Genomic DNA, 21,265 nt, shown 5'->3' with positions numbered 1-21,265 from the left:
ACGCTGCTGTTCTAACCTCATAGCGAGAGCCCTGCCTTGCGAGAGCTCTCGCTGCTGCTGATCCGTGCCCCCCAAAAGAGCCCTTTAGGTTTAGGGGTGACAACACCCCCAGAGCGGTGCCTCTCCATCACCAGCCCTGCCCTGCCCGGTGCTTTGAGTCTCCCTCCAGATCCTCTCCAGCATCATCATCATCTCTGCCCTCCCTGGGAGTCACCGATGCTTTGGGTTCCTTCACTCCCCCTCCATCCCCATCTCTTCCTGCCCGAGGTTCTCGGGGTCTTCCCAGTCCCTCTCCATCCCCATCTCTCCATATTTGGGGTTCTGGTGTCCCCCCAGTCCCTCTCCATCCCCATCTTTCCCTGTTCTGGTGTCCCCCCAGCCCCTCTCCATCCCCATCTCTCCCTGTTCGGGGTTCTGGTGTCCCCCCACTCCCTCTCCATCCCCATCTCTCCCTGTTTGGGGTTCTGGTGTCCCCCCAGCCCCTCTCCATCCCCATCTCTCCCATGCCTGGGTGTTACACACACTCTGGGTGTCCTCCCAGCGGAAGCAGCGGCTTCAAAAATCCCCGTAATTTTAAATTCTATTTTTTATTATTACTATCACGATGATATCTTTAATTTGGCGGCCGAGAAGAGCTGGGAACCGATGTCAGAGCGAGCTGCCAGCGGTGGCAGGAGCGCCTTTGGCACCTCCCGCAGCCGGGACAGGGAAAACCTGCTCCAGCTGCGAGGGGAGCGCGGGTCGGCTTCTAGGGAACCTCTGGAAATCGAAAAGGAGGAGGAAAACTGGCAACAGCAAGGTCATTCCCCCAGGAATTCCATAAACACACCAATCCCGGGGGAAGAGGAGCCCCGGGATGGCCGGGATGGGGTTTTGGGAGGGGAGAGACGCTGGGTTTTGGTTTTTTTGCCAAAATAGCACCGGGCTGGGGAGGGGGAATGAGGAGCGAATCAGGGATAAAAGAGTGGGGGCAGAACTGAGTGGCCCGGCCGGGGGAAAGCCCAGAGGAGCCCGCGGAGCCACCGCTCCGCCCTCCTTCCCTCAGTGTCACCCACCCAGCTCAGCACAGAGAGGGTTCGGGGCTGGAGAAAAGGAGATGAAACACCAACAGTCGTGGGGGAAAAGCCCCAAGAACAAACAGTAATTAAAAAAAAATTAAAAGGAGGGGAGGAAGAAAAGGGAAATTAGATAAATCAACAAAAAAAATAAAAAAAGGAATATATTTTGGAAAGAAAAGGCAAGAAAAACAATGGGGAGAGAAGAGGAGAGGAGAGGAGAGGAGAGGAGAGAAGAGGAGAGAAGAGAAGAGAAGAGAAGAGAAGAGAAGACAAGACAAGACAAGACAAGACAAGACAAGACAAGAGAAGACAAGAGAAGACAAGAGAGAAGAGATATATTTTCAATTGAAATAGTAAAAAAAAAATAAAAAAAGAAAAAGTAAAAAAAAAAAGAAGAAAAAACAGTCCAGCTTCCCCCGCCCCACTCCCAACAAGACCTTTACACAGTAAAATATTTCCTTGGATAAGGATTTTCCCCTGTGCCGTTTTCTCCTCTGGATCCCTTCAGGTGAATCCCTGTAAAGCACGATAGGTTTGGGATTTTTGCCCTTTCCCAGTACCACTGCCATGAGCTCTCCTGGGGATGCTGCTTTGAGTCTCTTTGCCCACAATCCCTGTGACAGCGACACCGGGGCGTTTGAAAACCACATAAAATCCGAATGAAGCAGCAAATCGGAGTTGGAGCGCCCGGAAAAGCGTCAGACAAAACACGCTGGAGCCAGAATGGGCTTCACCTTTATGAGACGCTACAAATTGCTGCTATGGACACTTTGGAGACCTCTGAAATCCCTTCATTAGCTGCTTGATGCATTTGACATCCGAGCTCATTGTACCCCCGAGGCGTCCAAAAGCTTGGAAATCGAGTTTTATTAACCTAATAAAACGCACGCACGCAAAATTCGGGGGGAAAACTCAAGAATCGAGAAAACTTAAATAAATCCTCTGACTAGGTGCTGGAGATTTCTCAAGGCTGTTTGAAATGGGGAGGAAACAAACTATTTACTTGTCAGAATGGGATTTTTTAATTTTTTTCCAGACGATTAGTCCTGCAGCGGGATTTCTTTATAAAAGAAACCGAGCATTCATTTGCGCTTAAAACTGACAGGCTGCCTTCGTTTCCATCCTCATGCTGTATTTCCCTTTTCCTTGATCCCCGCATTATGCAATAACTCAGTCATTTTTTTTTGGGAACAAAGGGGAAATGTAATGAGAAACATGGCAGCGGCAGCGCGCGTTTGCTGCCCGCGAGCAGAGCGCTTTGCGTGTAATACATATATTTTATTTCCAGCCAAAACTAACGATCCCGACGTCCTACATGATGGGAAGGGACGCGTTTACAATGTGGCCATTGTGAGCCGGCATGAGGAGATTTTTCTGTGCCTTAAACATCACCTGGGAGAGGTCCCGGCGCCTGGGCAGGCAGCATCCCTCCTCCGGCAGCGGCAGGGACGCGGCTGAAGAGGCTTTTCCCTCCTTTTCTCCTCTGCAAAAGAACAAAAAGAACAAAAAACAATCATAAAAATCACCTTCGTGATCGCTTTGACCCAGCAACCCAAACAAACTCCCAAACGCGGCTGAAATTCAGCTGAAGCCGCGCGGTGCTTTTAATGCCCGGGGCAAACTTTGCTCGCTTAAAGCATGAGCAAAACACCTTTTTTGTTTGTTTTTTTTTTTTTTTTCCTAGCAGGTCCCTGTAAATCGCTTTTTTTTTTTTTTTTTTTTTTTTTTTACCAAAAACTCCTGTTCGGGGCCGTTTGGGGCATGACTACAATGGGGCTACCTGGCCCAGATAAGCGGGGCTGTTGTCACCGAGGCACGAGTGCCACCAAGGCACTCTGCATTAGCAGTTGGTAAATAAGTGTGCAGGCTGTAAAGTGGAGTTGTATCCTTTAGATAAGGGCTTATCTACACAGCCATTAAACCCACACTCACCTCCTTAGCGTGTGGAGAGGCTGGCGGTGTCAACTCCCAGAGGGAAATATTTATTTAGTCCCCGTTGGAACGGGAGGATTTAATCCCGATTTGATGCGCCAGGAGAAAACCTTTCCTTGTTTTTGTTTGGTGGGTTGTAATTCTGTGGATTAAAATCCTTAAGATCTTGCTGTTTGCCTACAAAACAAATAAAAGATAATCCGGGTGGAGTGACTGAGGTCTTAACATACATTTTTAAAACACCTGGGTGTCTTTCCCGTAATTTCTTTTTAGTGAAGTTTATCTTTTCATCATGCACACAGGCTGTCCCTAAAAGCAAGTTTATGTATATTTAAAAAAAAAAATATGGAAAATAGGATCCAATCCTGCCAACAGTCACTGAGGCTGGAGCATGCTGAGTCAGGGCTGTGTGGTCCAGCTAAATTCAAATTAAAGTCAGCAGCACGTCCCCCTTGGATCCCAGTGTCACAGGGATCAGGCCCTGGAGATGGTCACAGCAAGGAAGGAGCTGGGAGAGCCCTCAGAACTGCTTGTCTAATCCATGGATGATTGCATGGAGTAAGTGGAATTGACAAAATTTAAATCCTGGATCCTCAGTTCTTCTCCTTAGTAGAGTTTTACCAACCTAAGGATGCTCGAGTGGACTGCAGGGGAGTAGAGAGCACGAACAGCTGATTTTAACAAAAGTAATAACAGCAGAAAAAATCGAATCCAGGAGATAACTAGAAAGATATTCTGCTAGTTCACCTAATTATTTTCTAATTTTGAAGTCTAATATGAAAACCAGCAACATTTGTCTTCATTTTTATAGGTGAGGAAAGTGAGGCACTAGGGAAGAAAAAAAAAAAGGATTATTCAAGGTGCAACTTTGGTGGCAGAGTGCAGGATTAAACCACAGCTTTATTTACATCCCAGCCTGCTGTGTTCAGACCAAAGCCACCCTGACTTGCAGGTAAATCCCTGGTTCTTGCTGAAATCAATGGAAATTTTAGCCCTGCTTTCAAAGGGAAGGCTGAGCAGCCTGGTAAAGGATCACTTGTTATTGATCCTTTCTGAACAGCTCTCTGTGTTTTGTTTTATTTAACACAAGCAAAGCTCCCAGCCCCGACTGGGGCCTGGCCTTTGGAGTGGGGGGGCTGGAGAAAAATGGGACCTTTGGTATGCTCTGGTGCAGGAGGAAGGAAAATAATCAGTGTTCCAAGCTGCCTTTTCAAACAGGGACTGCTGCAACCCGAGCCTTTCCTCTCCTTTCAAACTGTACATTTATGGAAGGGGGCACTTTTGGATCTGCCCATAAAGCATGACAGTTCTGCTGGCAGCAGAATGCAGGGCAGCAGCAGAGTGAATTATTCCCGTGAAAGCCAAGCCATAACTTTCCATGACATGGCACAGACAGAATTCAGGAGCAGGAGCAGGAATTTTACATGCCTAAATGTAATCCCAGAGTAATGGAGCCACATCACAAGCAGGTTTTTCTCAGTAGCTGTCAGCTCTGAGGATAAAGCTGTGGATATCACCTCCCTATCCCCCTATCCCCATGATGAAACCAAAATCCAGAGCCCCAGAAAACAGGGAAAAAATTGCCACTGAAGTGAGAAAGAGACGATAAAAGATACAGTTCTTGATAAAAGGACAATATTCCATTGGGGTTGTTTCTGGCCAGTTGCTGTCGGGTGTTTGTGGCCTGCCCTGCTAAAATCTCACTGCTTTGGGGGCAGGAATCTCCTCAGCTTCCTCAGCAGAGCCGTGCCAGGCAGAATTGCAGCACCAGGCACCCTCCTGCTGCACGTGGCACCAGATTTGGGGACACTGAGTCCTGCAGGTGACATTTTTTAGGTCAAACCTTCCAAGGTGTCCCCTGGGAGCTCTGGGAATGGAAGTGCCAAAGGAGATGGGCACAGTGTGGGGCTGCTCCCCCCTCCCCGTGTCCCACCTGTTATCTGCCCCTGTTTATTGAACACTCCCAGGGCTGTAAGCTGGGACATTGATCAGTAAAACTGAACTACAAGAGGGTTTTCTGGCCCAAAATGGCATTCCTGAGGGATTGATCAGTAAAATTGAACTACAGGAGGGTTTTCTGGCCCAAAATGGCATTCCCAGGAGATTGATCAGTAAATTTGAACTACAGGAGGGTTTTCTGGCCCAAAATGGCATCCCTGGGAGATTGATCAGTAAATTTGAACTACAGGAGGGTTTTCTGGCCCAAAATGGCATTCCTGGGACACTGATCAGTAAAATTGAACTACAAGAGGGTTTTCTGGCCCAAAATGGCATCCCTGGGAGATTGATTAGTAAATTTGAACTACAGGAGGGTTTTCTGGCCCAAAATGGCATTCCCAGGAGATTGATCAGTAAATTTGAACTACAGGAGGGTTTTCTGGCCCAAAATGGCATTCCCAGGAGATTGATCAGTAAATTTGAACTACAGGAGGGTTTTCTGGCCCAAAATGGCATTCCCAGGAGATTGATCAGTAAATTTGAACTACAGGAGGGTTTTCTGGCCCAAAATGGCATTCCCAGGAAGTTGATCAGTAAAATTGAACTACAGGAGGGTTTTCTGGCCCAAAATGGCATTCCCGAGGGCATTTCTGACAGCTCCCTTCTGTGCTCCCATAAAAGCCTCTCCCTTTCTGGTCCTCCCCTGCATTTGGTCTTGGCAAAGGTGCCAAAAAGGAACGAATGGGCCAATAAGTGGTTTATTGCTGTCCCAGTTTGGGATCCTCAACGCCCCTGAGGACTCCCTGTCGTGTTGGATGGTGTTAGCACACAGCCTCCCACAAAAGGGTCCATTTCAGATAATTCCGTGCTTTCCAAACAAAAAAGGGCAAAAAAAAATTGAAGTAAGGCATCAATTTCGCTGCCACTCTGTATTTCAGGCTGATTTGTTCAGTGCAGCACAAGCCAGCTGGAATTCAAAGGCTCTACGTGATAATATAATATAATATAATATAATATAATATAATATAATTATATTAATCATACTATATTATATTCCATTATATAATATTATAATATATTACATATATTATATTAATAGATATTATACATTATATATAATATTATATATTATATATTATATATTATATATTATATATTATATATTATATATTATATATTATACATTATATATTATATATTATATATTATATATTATATATTATATATTATACATTATACATTATATATTATATATTATACATTATATATTATATATTAAATATATATAATTATATTTTATATATATATATATATATATATATATATATTATCCCTTGAGTTGTAAGAAAAACGCTCAAAACTAAAACAAAACTGAAATTTAAAACTCCAGAGAGCTTCTTAAGGAATGAGAAGGGAGAAGAAAAGAGCCACGAGAAGGAGCAGCAATTCTGGTTCCCAAAAACGCCCATCTTCAAATTAACTGAAGTGAGGAACAATTGACCCTTTTCTGACGATCATTAGGATAAATTTCCCGACTGATCTCCTCCTTTTCTCCTCTCCCAGGTGTTTTCTGACCTGGGGATGGGCTTGGAGCAGCCTCCAGCCGGGAGCAGGGTGGGTGCTCCACCTGCAGCCTGCTCCGAGCTGGACCCTCTAGTGGCCTCCCGGAGCATTTTCCTTCGGAAAAAAAATCGGAAAAAGAGATTTAAATGCAACTTCCACCTTCGCCAAGCACATTGCTGAGCGGCTCCGTGACACCTCCCCTCGTTTATTTAAAAGAAATTTAAAAAACACAACATAAATCAGAAGCCTTCTGGAGCAAACACCTTTTTTCTCTCATGAGAACAAAGCAGAATATTTTAAAACATATTTTTAATTTTCCAGGCATGACAGGGCAGAGAGAATTCCAGCCTAAAGCAAAGGACTAGAGAAGAGTTAATATATTTTGATGGTGTTTTATAACTGTATGGATCTTATTAAAAGTAATCTTCCTAAAATAATTCCCAGGCTGAGCACTGGTTTTGGAGGTGGGAATATAAAATGAGAAAATGTTCTTGTGAACAGGAACCAGCTCCATTATTCAGGGGTATGAAATTTAAACAATCAATGAAAAAAAAGAGGAAAAAACATCTCCAATTTGCTTCCTACCATCCTCACTCTGAATTTTAAACCAGTCACAGTTACAAAACAAGTATATAAAGTTACAAGAACTCTGCCCAGACTGAAAGCAATGACAGTGACAGCACTTGCTTAGAAAAAGGAAATCCAGCATTGAGGGAAATGTTTATAATTATGCCTTAGAATTTCAAACAACTGTTTTTTTATCCTGAATAGTCTTGGATTTTTCTTTCTTTCCAACAGAGTAAATGACACATCTGAGAGGTGTGGGGAAGAGCAGTCCAGAGCTGAGTGTTTAATGATGTGCAGCGAGGAGAAGGAGAGAGGAAAATAGTGATAATTTATATTCAAATGAAAAACAACCCCATCAAACAACACCACAAACCAGTGTTATTACTTCTCTCCTGATCCCAAAACAGAAAAAAAAAAGAGAAAAAAAGCTGCAAATGCCTTATCTTGTGGATATATCCATGTAGCTCTGCTCCGCAGCTGTTTCTAAGTGGTGACAGCTCAAGGAAAGGTCACTGTTGAATTACTCTGGGTCAGGAAGACCCAAGAAGACTCAAATCAGATTCAGACACTGATATCATTTTCCAGGCTCTTTGCAAGTCCCAAGATCAGCCTGTGACCATGTGTTGGGATGGGATATTTTTAGATTTTTTTTCCCTTTTTTTTTTTTTTATTTTTTAATGTCAGGTTTTCACTCACCGAACAGCGCCATGTGACGATGGGCACACTGTCCATGGTACCACCCACGGGGCTGCCACAACCCCCTGGCACCACAGCCAGGGCCTCAATTCCACCTCCCAGCCCACCCCAGGCCCCAAATGTCACTTTTACTTTTACTGGGCACCAGTGGAAGGTGACAATGGCCAACAGCTGAAAACCCAACTGTCCTCCTCCAAAGCTCTTTGGAGTCAGGGAGGGAGGAGGCAAAGCATGGAACCCCAGAGGCATTTGGGTTGGAAAAGACCTCTCAGGTCATCGAGTCCATCGAGTCCAACCATTCCTCCAGCACCGCCGTGAACACCTCTGACCCACATCCCCACCTGTGACACCTTTACCACATTTAGATCCCTCCACCACTGCCCTGGGCAGGCTGTTCCAATGCTCAATAACCCTTTCTGTGAGGAAATTCTCCTTATACCCACCCTGAGCCTGCCCTGGCCCAGCCTGAGGCCGTTCCCTCTCCTCCTGTCCCTGTTCCCTGGGACCTGTCCCCTCCTGTCAGGAGCTGTGCAGAGCCACAGGAGCCTCTCTGAGCCTCCTTTTCTCCAGGCTGAGCCCCTGCCCAGCTCCCTCAGCCTCTCCTGCTGCTCCATTCCCTGTCAGAGGCGGCTTCTCCTCTTTCCCAGCTCCTCACCACTCCAGGGAAGCTCTCAGAACATCAGGATGCAGCAAGCTTGGGAGCTGCAGGACAGCAGCAGCAGAAACAATCACCTCATAACCCTGCTCTCACCTTCTGTCTGCACAGGTCTCCAGGCCAGAGCAGCTCTCCTTCTGCAGGCTTTTGGCATGAAACATTCCCACTCATTCCATGCTTTGTTTGTTTAGTTGTGGGAGGAGAAAAGCAGCGTTCTTCCCCATTATCAGAGGAGAGGGAACAGTGGCAGGAAATTAGGTCACAGAGGCTGCCCTGCTGTTTGGAGAAGGGGTTCTGTTCCCTTCTGTTCCATAAGAAATTTCCACTGGAGGACAGGAGGATCCCAAGCAGCAGAGCTGCCTCCTTTGTTTCATCTCAGGCCCCCTTCCCAGCTCTCTGCCTTGGATCCAATTACCCTTCCCTGGGAACAAGCTGTGGCTCTAAATTAAATCAAATGGTTTATTTGTCTGGGGCAGCTCTGCTCAGAGACATCCAGGGCTTTCTGGAGAAGCTGCTGCTGTTTGAAAGGACATCTTGGCCACTGTCACTTCTGTCAGGAAAGAGTCAGGCATGACTGTGTCAGACTGGCATCCCTGTTTTGCGGCCTCTTTCTCTCCATGCTCCCATTTAGGATGTGTTTTCTTTTCTTTATTGGTGCCATTTTCCCATCTCAATTCCTAGTTTTGTGAAAATTCTATTTTTTTATGCCAGAGACATACAAATCTTCAGGTACCCCAAAACATCTTCTTCCAAAGTTTGATTTCTTTCAGGCCTTTTCAACCCTGTGAATTCACCTGCATTTTTTTTTTCCAGGCTGAAAGAAAGGAGAGAGTTTTCCACCCATTTTGAGACTGAAATAAACCCCTCAGTGCCTGTGCAGCCTTTTTCCAGCAAGGCCACTTCACTGGGGACATGCCCCAAAACCACACCAGAGCTTCATTTTGGGACTTCAAAACTTCCACCTTTTTCTATGTGCGCTCCATTTTTGATGGGAATTCACCCACAACAGTCTTTGGGATTCCAGTGTTGGGGTTGTCTCCCTGTTTATAGCCTAGAATGGGGTTTATTAACTGTGTTCATATATATAAAGTATATTTTTAAATATCAGAATATATATTTGGTCCTGGGGGGACTGGAAAGAACTCATCAGACCTTCCTAACAAGAAGTCATTAAGGAATGAGATGTCAGGAAGTAATGGAGGTTTCTGTTATTGGAAATAAGGCACCAAAAAACCATTGAGACCTACAGAATCCATATTTTTGAGGATTGCAGTGATTCCCATAACCTGTTGTTGAAAAAAGCAAGTGCCACCAGGGCAGATAGAGAGAGAGGGTCCAGACAGAAAAATTCCGGTAAATCTGAACCACCCTTAAGGCAAAGGTAAATTTGAAATAGAGATTACAGCCCCAAAGAATGTGCTTGAGGAGGTGATTATATACAGGGAAAATCAGCAGTACACAACACCCAGGGCTGCATTTATTTCAGAGATTTCCCCCATCCCAACCCAGATTTCTGGAACTTGCAGCAGCGGCAGGTCCGTGCCACCGCCCCTGCTCCACACACAATCCATTGTGCTGCTGGAGGCACGCGGAGATGGAGAATTGGAGACACATTTTGGGCACGGGCTCCTGCTTCTGTGTCGGGTTAATTAGTGGTTTGTTAGTATGTTAAGTGCTCTGCACATTGACCTCAGGCTGGTTGTCTCTAATAAACAAAAGCAGCTCTCCAGCACCAGGTAACCGCTGATTTCCCAGGGACTGTAACTTGACTAACGAGCGCTGAGGTACCCTGGCTCCCATCTGGCCAAAAAGTGAGAAAATCCTTTGCTAGGAAATAAGAAAAAAGGTTATTAGAGTGATCTCAAGTCTAATTTAAAACCTGAAGTCTGGGATAGTTTAAAACTTTCCTCGTTTCTTTTCAATAAACTCTGCCGAAACTGAAGGGATTTTTTAGTTTTGTTTCTATGGTAAAGTTCATCAAGAAAGAATTCACCTCTTGTAGGAAACCCCATTTTTGATCAGGAAATGCATTTTTGCCAATGTTAAGACCAGCTAGGCAGGCTCTTGTCAGGAAGTAGGATAGGGCCAGCCTGAAAATCCAAGACATTTTCCCTTTCCTGTTAGGATGTCCTTGCATTGACAGGTTATAAAGCTGAAACACACTCTGAATAAAAAACCTCAAAAACCAACAGCAATGCACAGAGATGGCTCTTGGGTGACCCAATGGCCTGGCTCTGATTTTTTTTCCATGGGATTTGGGAAGAATTGCAAAGGCTGCAAGCTTTTGCAAAAGAACTGCTGTAAGTTGCAAGCAAGGCTGGCTGAGTTGGCTGCCAGGAGTTTCGAGAGGATCCCTGGAAACACATTTGGTTTTAATCAGGCCCCTGCACTGTGGAACATCCTGTTTGTCTACACTTATTATTACTGACAAATTATCCTCCTCCAAATCTCAGGGAGCATTCACTTTATCCTCACATTAAACCTGATTGGAAACAGTAGGTTTAATTGGACTCAGCATGAGGCCCAGTCGTAAACTGCACCAGTTCCTTGTTTTATTGTGGCATTCCCTGGATGTGTGAAAATACCATATTTCATATACAGGGCCCAACTTGCTACTGCCAGGGCTGTCACAGACAATGCACAGACACCCTGGCCTACAGGAGCACCCTCTGCCCACTCCCAGCTGGGAAAAGTTGGCCATTCCCAGCAATCTGTGTATAAAACACGTCATTCCAGATCTGGCCCAAAATTCTGAGAGTTCTCCTCCTCACTCACAGAGCCCTGTGGTCTGCAGGACTCAGAGCCTGCTGTGCTTCAGCTGAGCTTTGGAGTTTAGGAGGGATGGAGGAGCCAGTGCAGGGTGTGGAACATCCTCTCTCTGGTCTTGCTGGGAAATGTGAGCATCTTGTTCTTCCCCTCACCAGCTGGAGACTCTTTCCTAGGAAAAAACCCAGGAAACCTGAGGGGTTAAAGGTGAATTCAGTTTGATACATTTGGAGCTTGTGCCAAGGGTTGATCATATGGGAAAAAGCTGAAACCTTTCAGCCACGAAGGAGCCCACCATGGCTGGACTGATGATTGTAGGGTTTCGTGTTTGCCTGGTGCTCTGAGATCTTCCCAACATCTCTGATTTTCCCTGGCTGGGAGTGACCCTCCAGCAGCTGTGCCTCATCCAGATGTGCACTGCAGGGAAGTCCAGATGTTTCCAGATCGGGGAGAAAGTCCAGTGAGGTGTCAGGTAGTGGAAATCTTTGGTGGAAGCCCTGGAAATGAGCTCGTGCCTGAGAGATTCTGGCAGGAGCTGAACTGTTGAACAACTTCTTTCCAACGTCCTGGGTGTGGAAAAGCATGAGACAGCATGATGTGCCCGGGGTGAAGGGGAAAAAACAAACCACCAGATGGCAAACAGACAACCCAACCCCTCTGCTATTCATGTTTACACAATTTGGGATTGTTCATTGGGACCATAAAGTGTGTGACCTGCTGAAAAATTCATCTTTTCAGGAGAGTATGGTCTCTCCCAAGTGGAAATTGCATTCAAGGGATTGTCTTAGCATAAATAATATTTTAAACTCAACTTAAATGGCATTTATGTTTGCCATGCCTGTAAATACCTTTTTCTGGAAGAAAAATCTAAATTTCTATATTTCTCCAGTTTTGGAAACTGTGTTTGCAAAAACAGCCTTTTGGAAATGATAAAAACCTCACACGGGTTGATAAAGGCTCCTCACCAGAAAAATAAAGAAATAAACAAAAAGCAGGCTACTGATAGAAAAGGAATTGCAAAAAATAATAAATATCTGCAGGATGGAGATCTGTTCCACACTGTGCTAGAACACAAATCTCAAACCTTCCTTCTAAATTGTCTTTGACAAAACTTGTGCCTTGTGTTGTCAGGCAAACAGCATCACTGTGATGCTCCTTCCAGTGACACAAAATCTTTCACTCATCACAAATTATTAATCACCTTTGCCCTGTAGATTGCAGCTCAATCAGTTTCTCATTGCTTTTTTGAATTGTTGTTTTTTAAGGGAGCTTTCAAAGAGGTCGGAGCAGAAGGGTTTCTTGTAGTCATCTGTGAGGCTGGGCATGTTCAGCCCACCCAAAATCAGCGTCCATCTGCTCTGGTGTTAAATATCAGCCTGGTGAAGGCAGAAGCAGCTGTGTCTTCCTGGGGTGGTAACACCTCAGTGCTTTTCTGGAGGCATCATGGAAGTAGCTCTGGAACTCCCTGCTGTCCCTCAGACCTTCCTTTGGTGTAGGAAGATGCACGCACACTTAGCCCACCAAAGCAGAGTCAACAGACCCAAACTTCAGCTTTTTTCACCTCTCTTCTTCTCGTGGCCTGGAGCATGAGTTTCTCCTGTGCCATTTTTGGGTGCTGTCTTCTTGGTGCACCTTAATTCTTCACCTTAATTGAGGAACTCACATGACTTGTGCTACTTTGGGGTAGTGTTTAAATTGGATTGTAGAATTAAATTAAATTGTAGAATTTTAATTCTACAAATCTACAGGACAGTTACTACTAAATCTATTAAACCTCCAGATCTACAAGAGGCTGAGGGACCAATGCCCATCATGAAATCCAAGTTCCCTGGCTTTCATTGAGAATTCCCTGCATCTTTCCTGAAGCAACACGTTTCCTCCGCGATATTTTGAAAGAAAACACGCTGCCCTGGCTGGGAGAGATGTGGAGCTTCTCTACCAGATGGAGGTGGCCTGACAGCTTGTAAAAAAACCCTTTGCAAACAGTCAGCAGGAACGACAACTGACCTCAATTACTGCAGCCTTTCATTTCTCCATCTGGGGAGGGCACTGGGATGGTGCAGCACCAGGGTGAGAAACAGGCTGGAAAACTCAGGGAAACAGCCTGGGTAAAACCAGGGTGCTGTGGAAAACATATCCCACAAAACAAGGCCTTTCTCAGGCTGGGTTTTTTTCCCCCCTTTAGCTGAGCTTTGGTACTGAACTTTCCATTTTCAACTGACCAACATAAATTAAAGGCAAACATTGGCATGGAGAGGAAAGATGGAGAAAGTTGACCATTTCCCTCAGGAGGTCAGCCACAAATTCCTGCTGTTGTCTGAGAAATGATGAGCTACTCTTTGGAGACATGACTTAGATCATTTTAGTGTCACAGGGAAACTTTTCAGGCGTTTCAGCAAGACTTGAAAAAATATGTCATCTTTTTTTTTCTCCCCCTTTTTTTATAAATATAGTTTTAGACTATGTTGTTGGGTTTGGTTTTTTTTTTTTTTCCTTTTAATGTAGTCTTCCCTACAAAAAGCCAGTTGTTCACGGTGCTATTTCCTTTGGGCAATCTTACAAGAAATGTTCCCAGCTTGCTTCATGCCACTACAAATATCTCTTTACCTCAGAGAAAAGGGCCCATCACTCACTTTTTTGCAGGCCTAAATTAATTTGACTGCCCTGAGCTCGAACAGCTCTGGGTGACAAAGCACATCAAGGAAAGTGTGTCACTCCCCCTTCATCATTCACTGTTCATAAATGTAACACAAATATCTGTTTACTCTGAAAGGAATATCTGTCATGGAAGCTGGGGATCCCAGCCCACCCCACCGAGTTTGGAGACAAATTTCCAACCAAATGCGAACCCAAACTGCGAAGGATGGAGGATTGAGGAGATCTTGTAGGTGACATGTCCAGACAGAAGGAAAACAAGCCCTCGATTCCACCCAAAGTGATAAATAAGGACTGGTTTCAAACCTTCAGCAGGGGCTTTTCTGCTTTTCACATTTACGGCTGACAGGTTTAACAGATGCAGCCCCAATTTAACAGGGATGAGTAAAATGGCTCAAGACACCTTAAATGTTCATCAAAAACTCACACGAAGCCTGAAATGAGCTTTCTGCTGAGGTTCCTAAAGCTGACTTTTTAAATTCCTCCTCATCATGGAACGGCTCTGGCCCCACTTTCTTCCCTGGACTTCATCCAGGGAAAGAAGTCAAAGAAATTTCTTCTGCTGAGATATTTATTGCATTTGCTGTTCGAGGAAGTATTTGTAACTTGTTCAAAGTTCAAAACATCACCTCAAATCTTGCAGACTGACCTATGGACCTGCTGCAGATCCACTTCTGAGGGCGTAAAATCCAGGTTTGAAGCTTTTACAGTTATTTTGGGGGAGGAAAGAAAGGTATAAGTAAGTGCCATTACCACAAATTCTAATTTTTTACAAATGTCTAAAGCAAAAACAATTCCCCCAGGATATTGATGCTGTCCTGGTCTTTTGCTAAATTAAATCAAATCTTTCTTTTCTCTGTCTCCTGTAATTACAACAGGCTTCCCTTTGACACAAGGGAGCTGGAGGCCAGTTGGGATCACCTTATTTTTTATCTGTTGGAGAATTGTAGGAAATCCCACTGGTGGATTAGCCAATAACCTCAGCATAGTTTTAATATCCTTGACTTAAGTAATAATCTCCAAAGCAGGTTCTGTAGAGGGTTTTTTAACAGATTTATGCTTCACTCCTCACATTTTTCAATTACCCACACCCAGGGATATTTAATGGTATGTAAATCCACCAGCAGTTCCTGAGCCTACAGATTATTTAATTGAAAAAAGCATCTGGGGACGAGGGGAAAATCCTTCCACGAACTCCCAGGCCCCGCTTCCCACTCTATCACATCCTTTGAGACCCAAAAGAGAGGTGCTGAAATAGGGAAGAAAGTGTCAGGAGAAGGTCCCCGAGCACTGTGGTGGCTGTCAGACCACCCTGTGTGCACCCAGAGGTCAGGGATTCAGCCCAAGCACTCAGAGCAGACCTGAGCACATTCCCAAGTAGAGAAAACCTGCATTTTACCTGATTAAAACTAGTTTTTCCCCCCCTTTTTTGGGGAGGACAGAAGTTGTTTGGACAATGCTCTTGGAGATGGGGCTGTGCAGGATCAGGACTTGGATTTGATGATCCATGTGGGTCCCTTCCATCCCAGAATATTCTGCAATTTTATTTAAATGATAGGAACAATATCAATGATGGAAACAGCACCTGCAACATTAATTGTGCTCACAAATTACTCGTGGTTCTCCAGATCCCAGTTTGGAGCACAAGACTGGGGCTCACCTCTGATAGCAGGTTTGGGAACAAATATTGATCCTCACCACTGCCAGGAGATGATGGTCCTGCATCCTTCAGCTTGGATATTTCTTGGAAAGGTTTTTGCCCACTCATTAGTATTTCCAGTACATTTATTTCAGTGAGAAAAGCAGCTTTTTCTGCCAATAGTACTTCTAGGAATATCTTCCAATGGCTCAGCTGAGCATCACTGAACAGACAGAATAAGGAAGGTGGATAATTTCTGTACCATTTGTAAAAAATGTATGCTTTCTGTGTCAGGATGTAGGTGTGAAAGCTTAATCATAATAAAAAGGCTTTTTTAATGGACACATTAATGAATAACAGAGTGAGAGCCTGTGGTGGTCAACAGCAAAGCCATCAGATGTGGAGCCCACTTGTTTTTTGGTACAAGAACAGACACAGACCCTTCTGCAAGGAACCTTTATTCATTTCCAACACGACTCCTTGGCTGGGGCAATCTGGCTTCAATTTGTTTTAAAGGTGCATTATGAAGCTGGAGCTTGAAATTACACATTTACAGTTTGAAAGCAAAGCCATCCTTGGGCGGGAAGGAACTTGTAATTTTGTCAAATTACACAGAAAATGAAATTGGAGGAGCAATAAAGTGCCTGAAATGAGGTAGTGAAAAGTTCCACCATGAAATACCCCTATTTGCTGCACATGCAAAAACCACGTTTCCGTTGCCTTTACTTAATTTTGCACATTTCTCCACAAGCAATAATGACAGAGTTTTGTTTTCACTTTTAAATACACGGCTCTTTGTTCAACTGGTTTTTATGTTAAAATGGGTGGATAACCTTTCTCAGTCGCATTTTCATCCTTAAATGTTCAAATTCAAACAACATAATTTGGTTCAGACAGGTAAATAATTCTTATTCTTAAAAAAAAAAAAAGTATAAAAATCAGCTGTCATGAATTAAAATCCATTTTTCCCCAACCCCAAATAAACATTAGTCAGTCTGCATTTGATTGTAATAACACACTTGTCATTTCAGATATAGTATGTTGGAAGGTTTTTTTTTTTTTCCTAAAGGCTTTATTGGAATTCCTTGAGCTAAATTTGCTGTGGGTTTATGATGGCTTCATTAAAAATCAGAAACCAAAAGGATGTGGAGGACTCTGAAGAGTTTGTAGCAACATGAAATAGAAATAACTTGCAAGATTTTTCATTTTGAAGCTGCTCCTGTTTCACATGCCCTCAAATCTTGTCACACAGTAGTAATTCGAGGCCAAATGTGAAGTACTAAAGCACTTAGTAAATTTATTTTGAGTTAAGATTCATGTGCAATGATGCTTCTCCTTTACTTACCATAAACCCAGAGTAAATCTCCCCAAATGCTGAAGTTTTCACTGATTTTACACTGTTACAGAGGAGACCTCAGGGCAGAACAGAGCAGAGATCCCACACCTTAAATATCAGAGACATATCTCCAGAAAAGGGATTTATTCCAAGTCATCACAGCTTGTAATTCAAACTGGCCCGATGCAAAGTTACGGTCACTTTTATAAAGTGTGACTTTTCAGTTCTTCCTTATTTTAATTGCAGAGCAGAGCCCTGAGGGACAAACATGGGCAACAGAATCTGAAATTCTTGTTTCTGGTCGCCTGTTTCTGGTAACTGTGGAGTAAGAGCAGGTTTCAGGCTTTGGCTTCATCCTGAATCTAGTTAAATTCATAGTAGGTGTTCATTAATTAAAATGGGACTATAATTAGGCTTTAGGTTTTCCATACTAGCTATGTTTTAGGTCTGAAAACCTAAAAACTTCATTCACAGAGACTGAAGTGGTGGGGACAAGAAAAAGTGGGACTGCACTGCAGCAAGAAAGGCTCAAATTAAAAATTGTAAAAGTTTCCAAATAATGAGGGTGGCACAGTGGCTGTGAAACTCTAAGGAAATGCAGAATAATTCTTCTGGAAAAAGGAAGGAAAGAAACTTTTGACAAGGGCATGGAGTGATAGAAAATGGGGAAAAGACTTCAAATTGAACAAAGATAGATTTAGAAGGGATCTTGGGAAGGAATTGTTCCCTGTAGGGGTGGCCAGGCCCTGGCACAGGTTGGAGAAGCTGTGGCTCCATCCCTGGCAGTGCCCAAGGCCAGGTTGGACACTGGGGCTTGGAGCAGCCTGGGACAGTGGGAGCTGTCCCTGCCATGGCAGGGGTGGCACTGGATGAGCTTTGAGCTCCCTTCCCACCCAAACCATTCTGTGATTTTACAATTCTGACTGAACAGTTTCATTTTGTCGTTTATGGGTCACAACTTTTGGCTCTGATCACTTTTTAGGTCATTTTTTTACCTTCCCATTTTGCAATGAACTGGCAGAACAGAACCCAAATGCGTTCACTGTCCAAGGAGCAATAATGTAGGTGTAACTCCCTGTAGGTATTTAGATGACAATTGGCCATGACACAAAGCTTTTAAGGCATTATTAGTCGAGGTGAAGGGGAGCAAAAAGTGAACAGAATTAAACACGTAACCTTCTTCCTGAATCACCTCCCAAATCCATCTGTCAGGTATTCCCTGGCCCTCATTTACACAAGAATAAATCCATTTTACTTTCCCTTTCATATTTTTCCCTGCTGGAAGGTCGCCCACTCTCTTATGCCAGACCTGACAGGATGTGAATTATCTCCATCCAGCCTTGACACAACTTGGTGCATGGTGATGTAATGCCCCAAAAAGCCTGGTTCAGGAAAAAAAAGAGACAGGACTTATTAACAGGAAAGGAAACAAGCCTCTGTTTGACAACCAGTGGCTGCATATCAAGGGGAGCTTTCTTAGGGGGAAAAAAATCGTTTATGACCACATGAATTACAATTATTTATTCAGAGGGAAGAAATGGCCATTGATTTTTAACTAGATTCAGCTGGTTGAGCAACCTACAAAGACCAGGTATTTGGGCATGGATTCCAGGTAGATCCAGACAGGAAAGGCTCAAGTCTGCTCCCTGAGGGATCAATAAAACCACCAGAACTTGAGCATGAGCTGCTGCAAACGCAGCCAGCAACGTTTCCCTGCACTCCCCTTCCCCTCCATTGGGAGAACCTACCAGGATATCACCATCCCACTCCAATAATCCCCTTTTTCTCTTCTTTTCCACCATCTCCTGAGCGTGCAAAGAGCTTGAGTGCAACCCTGGCTCTGTCACCCCCTCATCCCTTCTGCTCTGAGTCTTTGCAGCCAGGGCTGCATTCCAGCAGCGTGATCTGAAACCGAATCCCTCCAAGTTCATGAAATATTCGGCATCTGTGCGTGTGGACTTGTGAACTTTTACCTTTTACCTATCAGCAAGGCAGCTCCCTTCACCCTTTCCTCCCCTCAGACTGATCCCTGATCTCCACGGAATCATGGAAAGGTCTCCGGCATTCCCTGGAATATATTCCCAAATATTCCCTCTCTACCCCATTTCGTTGCTGTGTTTCTCATCCTGGGCTGACACTGGAAATATTGGAGGGTATTGCAGGGAGCTCAGATGGATTTGCAGATTAAAACACATTTTGCTCACTTTTAAAGGTGAGTCTGGCATCCCCAGAAGCTGCCAAATGATGGAGCATCCTTGAGGGTGACGATGAAGTTTTTACAATGAGGGTGGTGAAACACCAGTGTGGGTTGCCCTGAGAAGGGATGGAGGTTCCATCTCTGGAAAATTCCAGAATTGGATGGGGATTTGAGCAGTCTCATGCAATGGAAGATGTTCCTGCTCACTGCAGAGGGTCGGGCTCAGTAACCTATAAAAGTCTCTTCCAACTCAAACCATTTTGTGATTCCTTGATGGTCCCAGGCATAAGAGGAGACAGAGCCCAAGGGTGGTGTGAAGGGTCCGTAGGGTTTGTGACAGGGCATAGGAGTGGCAGGTGACAAACACATTCTGGAAATGAGGCACATCTATGACACACCAAAGTGTCACTGCACATTAAAAAACCCATCCTGAGCTACACTGAAGGCATCAGCTGCTGGAAAGTAATGCAATATTGTGTGTCTGTGTCCCTGTCCTTAACAAATATGCTAAAATGGTCTCCATCTCAGTCCTTTCAGCTAAGTCTATTGCTATTCCAGAATGTGAGCAGTAAATCATGGACAGCTATCCCCATTTTTTTGTAGTTACCCCATATAATTCCATTTTTTCCAACCGTATTGATGCTCACAGGTGGGTGGGTTTTACAGAAGGAGTGCTCCTACATATACTCACATCTGATTGCACACCAGGCTTCTTCTGAGCTGCAGAGCAGATGCCAGTGTCCTTTCATTTTCCCCTGCCTAATTAGAAGCTGGATTTGGCTCCTGGGGAGGCCAGTGTGACTGCAGAGGCTGTGGCCAGACCTAGCACAGTGTCAGCCTTTCCCACACATGCTCCCCAGCCCCGACCCTCAAACACCCTCTGCCATGCCAGGCCTTCCCTGAAAAGTGTTCTGACACTGAAATCCCCCACCCACACAGACCTGCAAGACCTGGGGACGTTTCAGAACAATCCTGAATGTGCTCCAAGGCTCCAGGTGCTGTGATAACCCTGTCCTGTCACTGTGTTGTCATTTATGCACCTAAATCCGATTGAATTCTTTTTGTCTCCGCTATCATCTGGTTAAATCTCCAACCTTTAATTCTGGTTCTTTTTGATCCATGGAGAAGCAGAAGAGCTACAAGTGTGCTCTGGCTCCAGGGTGACTGCAGAGATTTGGGAGCCTGGGTTGTTACCTCTTGTCAAATGCATCTGCAATCCCAGGGTCCAACTGGAAACATTTGTCAGTGCCCCTTACATAATACCAGGTTTTATGGAAAAATTGAACCCTCCAGTAACTGCAGAGGAAATTCCAGAGCAAGCCTACTGACAGACATGTCTTGGAAGTTAGCTAGCTATTTTGGAAGAGATCCAGGATTATTTTTTTTTTTTCCCCTTTGCTATCCCACCACTCTTTAAAAAATAATAATAATCAAAAAGAGGATAGAATCTATTTGGAGCAGAGGGTCTTGAAACCCAGGAAACCCCACTGGTGCTTCACTTTCAACTCTCTTGAGGATATTTGGGAGATATATATAGTGCATGCAGGAAAATTGCCTTTTGTGAGACAGAAGATTGTCACTAAGAACAACCTCTAGGACAACAAGGTCTAGACCCTCTTTGCTCTTTAAAGTATGAAGATGATGTAACTTCTTCCACTGAATTTGAGAGTCATTAAAACATTGCAATCTGGCTGATAAGTCCTCAGCAGAAGTGGGTTATACAGTTCAGAGTGTGCCTTAAGGAGGGCAGAGGTCTGATTTTGCTGTGTGAGAAGGAGCTGCAAAGCCTGTGAGCCAAAGGCTCTCAACTGGTGCTTAACCCAGGAGATGAACTGCCACAGGAATGAAGTGACAGGAGCACTGGGAAACTGGGAAACCAGGAAACTGGGAACTGAGTCAGCACCAGCTACAGACAAGATGTGCACCAAATCCTTGTGGGTGGATGTCCAGGAGACCTGCAAATAAAACAGGGAAAAATGTGTTTTCAGTTCCACCCCCTGCAATGGTGGAACCTTCCACTGTCCCAGGTTTCTCCAAGCCCCAATGTCCAGCCTGGCCTTGGGCACTGCCAGGGATCCAGGGACAGCCACAGCTGCTCTGGGAAACCTGTGCAAGGGCCTCCCCAGCCTGACAGGGAAGGATTCCTTCCCAATACCCCATCTAAATCCACCCTCCCTCAGCCTACAGCCATTGCCCTGGTCTGATGGGTCTAGGTCAGGGTCAGGGCAGTTGGTGTCTGGAAGTGGAATGTGCTGTAGGTACC

This window comes from Agelaius phoeniceus, chromosome 12, assembly GCF_051311805.1.
Source record: "Agelaius phoeniceus isolate bAgePho1 chromosome 12, bAgePho1.hap1, whole genome shotgun sequence".
NCBI lineage: Eukaryota > Metazoa > Chordata > Aves > Passeriformes > Icteridae > Agelaius > Agelaius phoeniceus.
Note: the sequence above shows the minus strand (reverse complement) of the source record.